The following is a 12,466-nucleotide window of genomic DNA, read 5'->3' on the forward strand; positions in this document are numbered from 1 at the left end:
TTGACTTAATTTTTTTTTTTTTAAATTGGTTTAGACAGCATTATATACCCATCGATAAATAGCTTTACATGCATGACAAGCATATCAAAGGACTGGCTGGCAAAGAGAAAGCAATCTTTCTGGAAGCCTAAAAACTAGGAAACTCACAATGTGACTTGCTGCATAAGCTACTGATTTCTGTCTATGAATGTTTGACTGTTGTGCGGCCTTTCTTTTTTTCTTGAGAGTTCTTTTGCCGAAGGACAAACAAAATATTTACTCAGATACATTTTTTTTTTCTTGCTAGGTTATTTATAATCTTATTGTATTATAAGTAGGGCTTAAAAAATGTCTCCTGGGAATAGATGCTATGTCTTACATAGTCCTCCTTGTATTGCACTACAATATGGTTGTAGTCCTTTGGCCTAAGAATGAGAAGTTATTTTCTCTACCATAACCACTAATGAAATTGAAGAGGTTAATTTGCATAAGTAATTGGAGAAAGAGACTAGTTTGCATCACTTTTCCTAATTATTGTGCCTGAACTTCACGTGAAATTTTTTTATGTGGGTACAAAGCAACAGAACAGTACTTAATGGATCCTGAGTGAGAAATACATTGTAGAGTAAAAGCAGTCCATTACTTTTGTTGTGCTTTTTATTCAAACAATTTTTTTGCAGAATCTAGTTTGCTATTAAGCTGCCTTCATGGTTCTGTAAGAGCTGACATCCTGAATCCAGGATGCTGGTGAGAGATTACAGAGCTCTCTCAGGATACTCTTACAGTCAAATATGAGATCTTTGGCTGCAAACGGAACTGGCTTTTCGTGAACAGTAGGAGAAGAGCTACTAAAAGGACTTCTGTGCTGGCCAACCATGTGACTGGATGATATGAAAGGCAATATTATGGATGGAGGAAAGAGTGCAGAAATGGCATGTCATTTTATGGCCTGAAGTTAGAGTGAGGCTCTGTAGAATACAGTATTTCCCCTACAAGCTAGAGCTGCTGGTGGGTGTTGCTGCCCAATGGAACTCTAACTGGTGACTGCAAGCCATGACTGGGTGCACTGCAAAGAAAGAAGTGAGAAATAGAAAAGCATATTTTTCCACTGCGCAATTTAGTAGAAAGGTAGGTGGAGAAAACAATCAAAAGACCATTGTTCTAAGAACTGTAAGAAAACAGGCTTTAGTTTTCGTGTACTCTGAATTTGCTGTTTCTGTTTTCTTAAGTAGTGCTGTGTTACAGAAATAAATGTCTGTAACGGTTAGTTACGTTTGACACTCTAGCTTAGTGTTGTAGCATGAAAGAATTGCCTATGTAAGTGCTCAGAGCGGGTGGGGTTTTTTTGCTCTTGGATTTCCAGTTTGTATTCAAGCTAGTTTTGTTCTGCAATTTTATTAAGGGTACCTAGGTTTTCAATTAGTCCTTTGTTCCTGTCAACAGCATGCGACAGAAGAGTTAGAAAGAAGGAGTCATTCTTAATTCTGAAGAGGCACTAATGCAACCATCTCCAGAAGACATGAGCACCTCAGTCTCTAAATCAGCCCAAGAGAGTTCCAAATGCTCAGGTTGAAACTAAAGACTGAAGTACCCCTATCAATTCTCATGTCCAAAAAGATTTGCCTTCTGTGTGCCAGGGCAGACCGTAGGATCGATTCAGAACTGTAGGGGTCCTTTTCTCTCTCCCATTTTTCTCTCTGCTCAGTAGCTAGAACAGTAGGTAACACATCATCCAAAGCTAGCAGCATTGATGCTAATAGTGGCATGTCATTTTAGAGGAACGGAATGCTCTGTTGACAGTATAGCTTTTTGCTTTATGGTTTGAGCATGTTACGTGCAACAAGATGTATGTAGTGATGTCATGAAGGTCTTACAAGAGCTTTACCTAGGTTTGTGACAGCTGCCAGAATTTGTCTGTCATCAAACTCATACCCCCATTTTATCTTTCTTAAGAGTGGTTCAGTCCAGTCTTTTATAGATCTTTACATACTTTTGTAACACCATGTTAATACTTCTCAGGTAGGAATTTTTGAAAATTAAAAACCCTGACCCTTTCCCTCTCCACACATCTCTACATTCAGCAGTTCTTTGTTTCATACAAAGGAAGAATATTATGGAAAAAATAAGTTTTTCAGGGGTTTTGATTTTGGTCATTAAAAAGAGGAATCGGATTTTTTCAGTTAATTCTTGGGGCTGCTTGGGCACCTGTACACCAAATTACTGTTATCAAGAAAACTTGAAGATAAATCTTTTGCTGTGTCCTGCAACATAATGTTAGTAATACACAGCCTTGCTGGAAAAAAAGCCTGCCAGTATGAGTTTGGTAAGCATTGGTATCATCTTTCTGCTTTTCCAGTTCACTACCAATATTGTATTTCTTGCGATGGAAGATTTTACTCTTTTAAAGAGCACAAATGTTGCAGTCTTTCCAGCTTTTCCTCCAGTGAGATTAATGGCACCGAACTGTCCAAGAATGACAGGGCACTGCAGCCCCAGTCTGCCATCACAGAAGTAGTAAAGATCATTCAGAAACAAAAAGGGATTTTACCTTTTCCTAAGGTCCTTCCTATTGACACACACAAATGAAACTCTCCATACAGAGAGGACAGAGAAAATGTCTAGCTTTTATCAGTTAGACTTCATGGGGTTTTTTTATTTCCCTGCACAGATGTTTGTTGACTCCCAGGTTAGAATACATTACTTTTTTTTTTAAGTTTTACTCTCTATATCGTTAGCAGCAGTTAAAAATCCACTAGAAAGACTAAGCAATGTGTCTATGCAATTGAGCTTTACAGAAACGGTACAGTTAATCCATGGTAGTTCTGAATTACTTATTTAATCTGCAAAATATAGGTTTCTCTATTAGTTTGGTAACTAATTGGCAACTATTTCTGGCCAGCATCCCCAAATACATTTTTTAAAATGTATTCCTACCAACTACTGACAAGTTAGCTTTCCCCTTTCCCCTGATACCATATGCCTCTGCAGTGATATTGAACTTGGCATCAATGTTGTTAGTGGGAAGAACCTTTGAATCTGTATAAACCTTTTCCCTTTTTGTTTGTCCATGAAAACATCTTTCTGGAGAGCCATTAGCTGGGAAAGTGAACATAATTGAGGCAGTAATCGCACATTCTCTTAAACCTTTTCTAGGGACAAAATCAGACTCTGAAATAATTCTGAATTCTTACTAAATGTAGTGTCAGGATTTGTCAGGATTTCTCCTAAGTGAAACTACTAATCTGCCTGTGTTTTCATTTGTTTTCTGAGCTGCACATCTCCATCTATGACTGCTTTGCATGCTTGAAATGAGGTTTGCTTTGTCTGGTTTGTACTAGCAGTGCAAGATGCTTTAGGAACCCGTATTTTTGAGTTTGTTGCCAACTGGTTAAGGAACCATCTGTTCCAACATGGCGGGTTCCTCCCTGGATGACCGATTGTGTGAAAAGGCATTATGAGATAGCTGGGAAGGAGCATCCTGCTCGCTCAGCCAGAACTGAAGCAGCACTGATGGCATCCTTGCAGAATGCACCCATAGCTACCGTGTGAGCTCTGCTCACACTTCTATTACATGCCGTGCTCTTACTGAAACTTTGCAGCGATGCTGCTTCTGGGAGGTCAGATCTTCAGTCTTTATTCTTCCTAGGAATTCTGCTATCCTGTAGGTAAATGCTGGGATACTGGTTGAAATCAGACACAGTATAAATGTACATATAGAAAAACACCTGAAGGAAAAAGATGTGCATGGGGGGGTTTGTCACAGTGATGTGTTAATTATATGTTCACTTCTTCACTGCTACTCCCTTTTATAGGATCACAAACTCTATGCTTAATTAACCATGGCTTCAGATAAGCTATCGATACTGGTATAGTAAAATAGTCTCCGGCTTGCAGGGTTTGCGTTGTGGTGCATCCATAATGTGAATACACATATAGACAGTACACATCAAAGAACAACGGCAGGCAAATACCCCATCCTTTTAATAACTACCTTTGTTCTGAAAGTGTAAAAACTGATTTTCCTTTTTGTAGGAAGTTTCATGTCTTCAAAGTCTGTCTTGTCTCAAAGCAAAAATAGGAATGAAAAATTTGGAGAAAAAAAATGTGAAATGCCTTCCCAAAACAGTGTCATTATGGAGAAACAAGTTTAATTTTAACACAAATGTTAATGGAATTTTAAATTTGGCTTTATTTTGAATAACTGTTTTGTAAACAGAACTGTTTGTGGTGGAATCTGTATATTTTTCCAAAACTGAGTACTACTTTAAAAAGATTAAATTTCAGCAAACAGGTAATTTCTAGTGGGGGAAAAACCCCAAAACAAAGCCTTAGTTGGGAATTTTTGGAAGGTCCTAGTTTTATGCAAGAGACATTCTGTCTTGTAACTTGTTCTTGGACTCCACTAAGAGCTGATTGCAGAATGTCAGCATGGTACATGAGGAGGTCTGGAATCCCCAGAGCAGCCAGTGGTGAGAACACACATAAATCACACAGCTCCTAGACTGGAGGGGAGGAGAAATGGCACTGCTGGAGGTACAAATGAGAAATCTTAGCTAGGTTAAGTAAATGACATGCTAGTTTCTTCCTGTCAATGTAACGCAGCAGTCAGAGACAAAAAGAAAGGTTACTTACAGGAATTGGCCAGCAAGGTAGAATTTTCTGAAGATTTGCATTACTTCATTACTATGTTTAAGACTTCCAAATTGGGCTTTTTTTTTTTTTTTAAGAGACACCTCTTATCTTTTTAAGCTCCTTGAGTCTATGTGATAATTTATTTTTTAACAGGAGTAGTTAGCCTTTAACCTTTGAGAGAAATCAGATGGATTTGGTGAGCTGATTTAGAACTTACACGTTTGGACGCCTCATTTGCTACACAGAATTGTAGGCAGAGGCTTTTTTTAATTCTCCCAAACTCTACCTGCATGTGTTCTAATGTCTCCTCTTATCTGCTTGAATGATCCTCTCTAGTGCTGCTTTATGCAAACCACAGCACAGCCAAACCCTTCTCAGAGATTGAGTGAGTGACAGTACATATTTTCAAGGTACACTAAATGAGAAATGTGCAATTTAAGCAAAGCATTCACACATTTGAATGAAAGACTGAAACTGTTGAAACTGCAGCTGCTGACAGGAAATTGATGTACCATTTGCTATTTACCTAGCAGAAATTAGTTCTCTGCGATCAGTTTTATTAAACTGGATGGAAAAAGCAAGCATTCCCTTAAGAGGGTTAAAAATACGTTCCCTTCAAAGTTAAGAGTTAAAGGTGCTTCTTCCCTCTGTCATTGCTATTTTCTCTTCATGTCCCGTGTTGGGTTTTTTCCTGAAAAATACCACTATAAAATAGACTAATAAGCTTTCCTAGTTGGCATTTAACCCCATCCAGAGCCTCTCCTTGCACTTTGGGAACAGCTGGTCAGTGACAGGAGTGCTCAAGGGGAGTTTCTTCAGTCAGAACATTCCCCTGTGGGGCACAGGCAAATGCACTGGGGCTCCACCTTTCATTTGCCGAGCACACAGGCCAGACACCCTGCAGTAGAGCATAAAATCATGTCTGAATAAAAATGTTATTCCCTATTCCAAACTGGTAACTTTTTCTTAAATTGGACAAGTCCCTAGGAAATCTCATGAAGAGGTTCAGGTGGTTTCACACTCAAATGCTTGTTTGATCTGTCAGAGTTTTCCCTACTGCGGGGATGTAAATTAATATTTATTATTAATATAGTACTGCAGTGTGCAAGATGCACCACACTTGTTAACTTTGCCATGTTAATCTGTGTCTCAAAGCATTTGTTTCTAGAAGGGAGAAGATCTGCATGTGTCAGATTTTTGGAACACGAAGGGATAAAAGAAGTTCTTAAATCTGAGGCTGGGATAAGGTTTTTAGGAAAAAGAGCAGAGAGCCCGTGTATAGTCCAAAGTTACGGCAACCACTCCCCTTCCTATAAGCGATCAAGGATAGGGGGCTGGAGCCATAGTTTTGCTCAATGGGAATCCAGGGGTTGCAGCTTTTCCTAATTGTGCCCAGGCTCTCATACACATGTGAGAGTAGATACATGATAAATGATAAAAAGTGCCTCATGTTAGTATGAAAGACCAGGGGGGGTCTATGTTATTTAAGGCCAAGGTGGCTGTTACCTGGGAGATGTTACAGAGTCCGTTATTTTTGCAGAGTGAGGGCTCTTCAGTAGTTCACTAAACCAGCTTTATCTTAACTGTCTACTTTCCTAGTAAAATGTAAAGCAGATGGATTTTTGGTTTTTGTCTAGCTGCAGTAAATCTATCTGGGAACTAACCCTGGAACTAATCACTTGTATTTTTTCAAGTCTGCATGCCTAAAATTAAACATCTGCATCCACATCAGTCACTTCAGGCACTGGAAGGAACAAATGCGTCTTACTTTTCAGAGCAGTTAATTCAGTGATGGGACTTGCAAGTACCGAGGTAATAATGACAGATGAAAGTACTCAGCACTTACAACATTCAGGATTCTAGGCAAACTTTTAACAGCCATTTTTGAATGTTTGGGCCACTGTGTTTCTTTATAATAAAGATTTTCCACCTCTTCTTTTTAATTTTTCCCACCACTTATTTTAGGGATTTTTCCTTCCTTTCAGTCTTTATTTGAGTTGTCTGGCTTATTGTTAGTAAATCACAGGAGAACAGAATAATGGAAATATGGCTAGAAGGGTTATTGAGAGATTGCCTAGTCCATCAGCTCTTCCTAGTGAGGAGCACTGATAGTAAACCTGAAAAATGCAAGAGAACACAACGTAAAAGGCTCTTCCTGCTGTGTTAGCTTGGGCTGTGTACCCATGACCGTACTGTCAGAGGAAGGCAGTGCTACCAGGAGATAACAAAGGGACGCAGTCTGAAAAAAAACCAATTTGAAGCAGCAGGGTATCTTTTTCCATACCAAGGAGGCCTCAGCATCAACTCTAACTTAATTTTTTTTTTTTTCCTCATAGTCCTACCTCAGCTTTAAGGCACTGCTGTGAGGAGGTAGCTGCAGGGCTTCAGGAGGACACGGAGATACAGGGTCTGCAGGTTGTACATGAGGCTGAGGATGCATGAACTCAGAGAGAAGGTAGAAATAACGAAGGCAGGCAGAGCAAGAGATAAGGAGTGATGAGGCAAGCAGAGCTAACTGGCAAGGAGCTGATGGTGGTTACTCTGGAATTTTCCCCAGGAAAGGTTGGAGACAGCTGTTTTGTTTTTTTTTTTTTCTCTGATCCATAACAGGATCAGCTTTATCTAAGTATTCTTGAAAGATGTTTGCCTGTGTGTCCTGGTTTCAGCTGGCATAGAGTTAATTTTCTTACTCGCAGCTGCTACAGTGCAGTGGTTTGGATTTAGGATGAAAATAATGTTGATAACACGCTAATATTTTAGTTGTTTGTAAGTAGTTAAGGACCTTTCAGCTTCTCATACTGGCCTGCTAACAGGAAGGCAGGGGGCACCCAAGAAGCTGGGAGGGGACACAGCTGGGACAGCTGACCCCAACCGACCAAAAGGATATTCGATACCATATAATGTCATGCTCAGTATATAAAGCTGGGGGAAGAAGGAGGAAGGGGGACAGGCATTTGGAGTGATGGTGCTTTGTCTTCCCAAGTAACAATTAGAGATGCTGGAGCCCTGCTTTCCTGGAGATGGCTGAACACCTGCCTGCCAATGGGAAGTAGTCAATGTATTCCTTGTTTTGCTTTGCTTGTGTGCACAGCTTTTGCTGTACTTACTAAACTCTCTTTATCTCAACCCACAAGTTTTTTCACTGGAGTTAAACCGTGACACTATGGAAATAGCATAGTAGTGTAGGCATTTAAGAACAGTTTAGGCAACCTATTCCTTACTTTACTATCCTCAGTATTCAGAAAGTTTTCTCAGATAAGCCTGTCTATCCACAGCCTGTCTCCTATTGCTGCTATTGCCTTCTGAAATAAGTGTTTTATTTCTCTAATGGTAGTCAGAACATAGCACACTCACTTTGTTTGCCATGTTTCAGCATCTCACTCAACTCATTCTTGTCTTTGACGATGTCTTTGATGTGTATGGGCATGATTTTAATGGGCCCAGTTGTCTCTGGCATTGTGACAAATGAACCGATGAACCTCATTTTTCAAACCATTACAGTTTCTAAAGCTGGATTAGTTGTTTCCAAGAACATCTAGAATCTTAGATATGAATTTTATTAATTCAAAGTAATAAACAGCTGAAGCGTATTTTTTTAATGTACTTGCCATAAAGTATCACTAAATAGATATGTGCACAGCTCATGGTTATGAGACTTTTCAGCATTGCTTGAAACCTTATGAACATAAAACATAAATTTAAGCCACCACTTCCACAGTTAAGGTAGCGATTGAGAGTCCCGGTTACTTGCTGTTGTTACCTGTTGGCCAACAAAAGTGGCAGGCACTGCCATAAATGTTTTCATGGTTAGTATTATGCTGGTCAGGTAGCTGAATTCCTTATGCTCAACTGCGCTGCTAAGCAATCGGTTAAGGCTGGTGGTGTGAATGAGCAAGTGTAAGCTTGTTTCTGAACAGATGTGTAAACAAGTAGTGCCCTGTCTGTTTCCTAAATGGCATGGTATTTCCTATGCAGACCAATTACTTCAAAAGTACTTCATTCCGTCCCTTCAAATATTGGTAAACATGCTCTTTTTAAACAGCAAAACATGGTCAAAGCAAATGTGGCAAACCCTGTTTTGGAAAACAGCTGTGAACTCCATTGGGTGCTGATACTACTGTTTTGGAAGTGCTGCTCTCTTAGTTCTGTCACTGAAGGTAGAAACAGGTATTTTTCAAAAATGCAGTGGAGATTGCCAGAAAAATGTGCAGATGTATGTTTTAGGAAAAACTTAGTATATGTAGTTGTCAGCTAGCTGCAAGTGAAACTGAGGATAAGGCCAATTAGACTAGGGGTGATAAAAGGCACTGCAGGCTTGCTTTCATTCATTCCAGGACACAAAGAACATGAAACTAAGAACAACTTTTAGTGCACAGCAGCAGAACAAAGGCATCTAGAGAGTCCACTGCACAGACAGACTTCATAACAGTTTCCTCTACTTTTTAAAGGAGCCCAGCATCTCAGACCAAAGAAATTCTGCTTAAAGGTAGCATCCTCACAGGTTGAATTTCTCCTGGCTACTGTTGTGGACAAGCAGCTTGACCAGGTCCATGGGCAAGGCAGGGCTGTATGAGAACAGAAAAAAATGCAGCAGCTTTTGAACAGCAGCTACAACCTGACAGACTCCAGGCAGATACGCCTTAGGTGAAAAGCAACAAATATTGGAAATCGGAGTTGTGCCATCAGCATGCTTTAGTCCCTTATATTTGTGAGGAGTTGTCAATTCATATTGTTGATGGACTGTGGGAGGGAACATTGAACAGAGTCTGGTACCCCAGGATGCTGAGCCCTCTACACTTGACAAACAGTCCTGAGGCTTAGTGCAGGAATAAGACAGTAGGGAGAGGAAGTGGATGGTATAGATATGTATGTCTATCATACAAGGTTTGAAAGCAAACCGGATGAATGTTGTACTTGTAATTCAAAGGGTACAAGGGAAGGTCCCGAGACAGAGAGCTGATGACGAGCTCCCAAGGACCAGGCAACAGTGTTGGGCAGGAAACACTCACCCACCCACAGGATTCTCTGAAAAGTGAACAGAGTTGTGTCGTAGAGGGTAACATGCTGAGTAAACTATTCCACCATTCTTACTGACACCATGAACCAGAAGCATGGAGGCTCTTTAGAGAAGGGTGGTTTAGAATCCAGATGCAGAGCTGTTACCTTTGAGGTATTAGTTTTGTTCCTTGTTTTGCTGCAAGTGCTTTGTGAAGCTCAATTATTTTTGTGTTGGTTTGCCCATCCATAATCCAAAGATTAATAGTATTCTGTGCTTTACAGAAATTTGCAGATACTAATGAATTAAATTGCTTAGCCATCTGTAGGTTGCTTGCGATCTAGAAGCAAAACATTTTGTTCTACAAAGCCTGAGAAAGTTTCTTTCATGGGAACAAGCTTATCATCCCACTGTAAGATGTAAAAAAGTATGAAAAAGGATGTTGTTTGCTAAATAATACTTCTCTAAAAGTTGTCACCCAGGTGAGACTGTAGAGGAAGAGGATTTGACCAACCTTTTAAAAAGTGTTTGAGTCAGGGATATAAATTAGCTTTGGGAGATTACTAATTCTCATCTAAATTAAACACATTTCCTTCTTAGTATTGCCAGGAGCATTAAAGCCAGAGCCAGGTCATATGTGATACTCGTCCATCCAATCAAAAGCAGATAAAAAATGCTTAAGTACCATTTTCATAAATAACAACAATGGAAGATTAGATTTTCATCAGATTTATTCTTTTGGGCAGTAGAGGATACATATATCTCTGTGGTGACTGTGTGTTTGAATTGGCAGACGACACATTAGGGGCTGGTTTCCTTGCCAACCACTGCTTGTATGTAGTGTTTCCTACAACAAAACAATAGTAAATTTGTGTGTGTTGTTTAATAATAAAAAATAAAAAAACATTAAAAAAAATGTACTAAATGTTTGAATCCTCCCTTAATATTCTTAAGTCTTTAAAAACAAATCTGAAATAAAGGACACAGTTTTTCCCTGCAGCATGGACTCGTTGACCCTTTCCCCAATATTTTGTTTTGATGACTTTGCAAGACAAAGTGGCAAAAGGTAGACTTGTGGATCAAGCATGAACTCAGGATCACTGTTGAGCTTTTTATTCTTTGCTTATGGAATTAGAGTATTATACAGATCACGTGGCTGCGCTGGCTCGTCTTCCTGCTTATGGGTGACCTCTTCTCTTACCCCAATTAGAGATGAAGGGAAAGCGTAAAAATAAATACATCCCTGTTCTAAAATACTTCTCAAAAGCATTCAGATGACAGGTGCTGTAGCAACACATTGGAATGAGGTTTTTTTTCAGTTGTTTACAGTTTTAATGGCTAGTACTTTCTGGGGTTTTTTGTCTGCATTGGTTCGGTCACAGAAGAAAGCCAAGCAAATTGTGCGTACTAACTCTGAGTGGTTGGTTCATGTCTGCTGTTTGAGGTCAGGATTCTTTCCTCATTTCTGTATTTCTGCTATCCAGTTGACCTCCCTGTTCCTAAATCAGCAAAACAGATACAGATACCTCAGGTCACTCAGCTTCCTTGTCATTTGGCATTTTCACCGAGCTGAAGCACAAATAACAATTTTACTCCCACAAGTAAATAAATGCTAAGTCAGTGTCTGGTGATTCCTCTGAAACTTGAAGATGTCTTGTAGCATGACTGATAGATTTGATTAAATGGCACCCATAAGACTGTTGTTGCAGAAGAATGATTAAGCCTAAATTATCTGAAAGACTCTGACTCAGGATATAAACAATGTAAGAGCAATTGAGAGACCCTGAATCACGAACTGTGACATGATATATCCTGGAGTTCAATAAGCTAATGGTGCTATTAATGACTAAGCTAAAGCAAGCAGAGGTTTTGTTTGCTTCTGATTTCATGTCTTCCACCCTCAGTCTCTGCAGGTGGCTAAACATGCAGAAGTACTTATGAAGCTGGGGGGAGAAGAAGGGAAATACAGAAAAGAAGGAAGTAGGAGCAGAGAAGCAAAGGGATTTATGTTTTTGTTTACATCTGGAAATTTTCCTGATGTCCCTAGGGTAATGGCATTCACAGTGAGGGGGAGAGGGAGGGAGGAAGGCCCACAAGCTCTTGTGGGGGAGGGGAATAAAGGATAGGGTGCAGATAAGGAAACAAAAAGCAGAATATAAAATAAGAAGAGATGTCCAAATGGTTGTCAGGATTCTTTATTGTCTCTCCCAGAAATACTCTTAGCAGTACTGTCAGTAGGGCACAGAAGTTCCTATAGGGGAAAAATAAGCCAGTCAGAAGGTCGCTTACAACTTCTTCTCCTGAATAATATACAAGAAAAATCTTACCTGAAATTTTCACGTTTATTGGCACAGAAGAATTTATTGATCAAAAGTAGGCAATTCTCCCTCCCTTTTAGTGTCTGATGATGACAGGAGAAGCTGAATAGCTTGCTCCCTTGGGAAAACCATGTTATTTCATAATAAATAAACTGAAATTTTCGTGACAGACCTGACAGAGGGTTTTTATCTTATTTTCACTATATCTGAAAGAGAGGGGAAGAAGTGGAGTTAAGTCTCTTCTTATTGTTTTCCTTAAATTAAATGAAAAGAGTAGGGAGGGGGAGGGAGATCAGAGCTCACTAGTGAGCAACTAAGTTATCCTTCCAGTCATTTCTATGGCAAATGAAAGTGTTTCTCAAGGATAAGTAACCTAATGAAACCTTATGCAGTGGTCATGGGGAATTGCTGCCAGAACTGGAGCAAAGTGAGAACAAAGAACTGAATATTAATGGAAAATGTCATTAGGTGTTTTGATGTAACAAGCAGGTATTTTTCCTCATACATAAATGGTAATTTCATGAACACAAAGCAGTGATGA

At 39.6% G+C, this 12,466-nt stretch overlaps 1 protein-coding gene across 1 annotated transcript in view; it reads right to left on the reverse strand.

Moving 5' to 3' along the window:
* GATB (glutamyl-tRNA(Gln) amidotransferase, subunit B) overlaps positions 1 to 12,466 on the reverse strand; it is a 195,814-nt gene that overhangs the window by 181,886 nt on the left and 1,462 nt on the right. The window lies entirely within an intron of this gene.

This window comes from Charadrius vociferus, unplaced genomic scaffold, assembly GCF_000708025.1.
Source record: "Charadrius vociferus isolate BGI_N301 unplaced genomic scaffold, ASM70802v2 scaffold59, whole genome shotgun sequence".
Taxonomy (NCBI): domain Eukaryota; kingdom Metazoa; phylum Chordata; class Aves; order Charadriiformes; family Charadriidae; genus Charadrius; species Charadrius vociferus.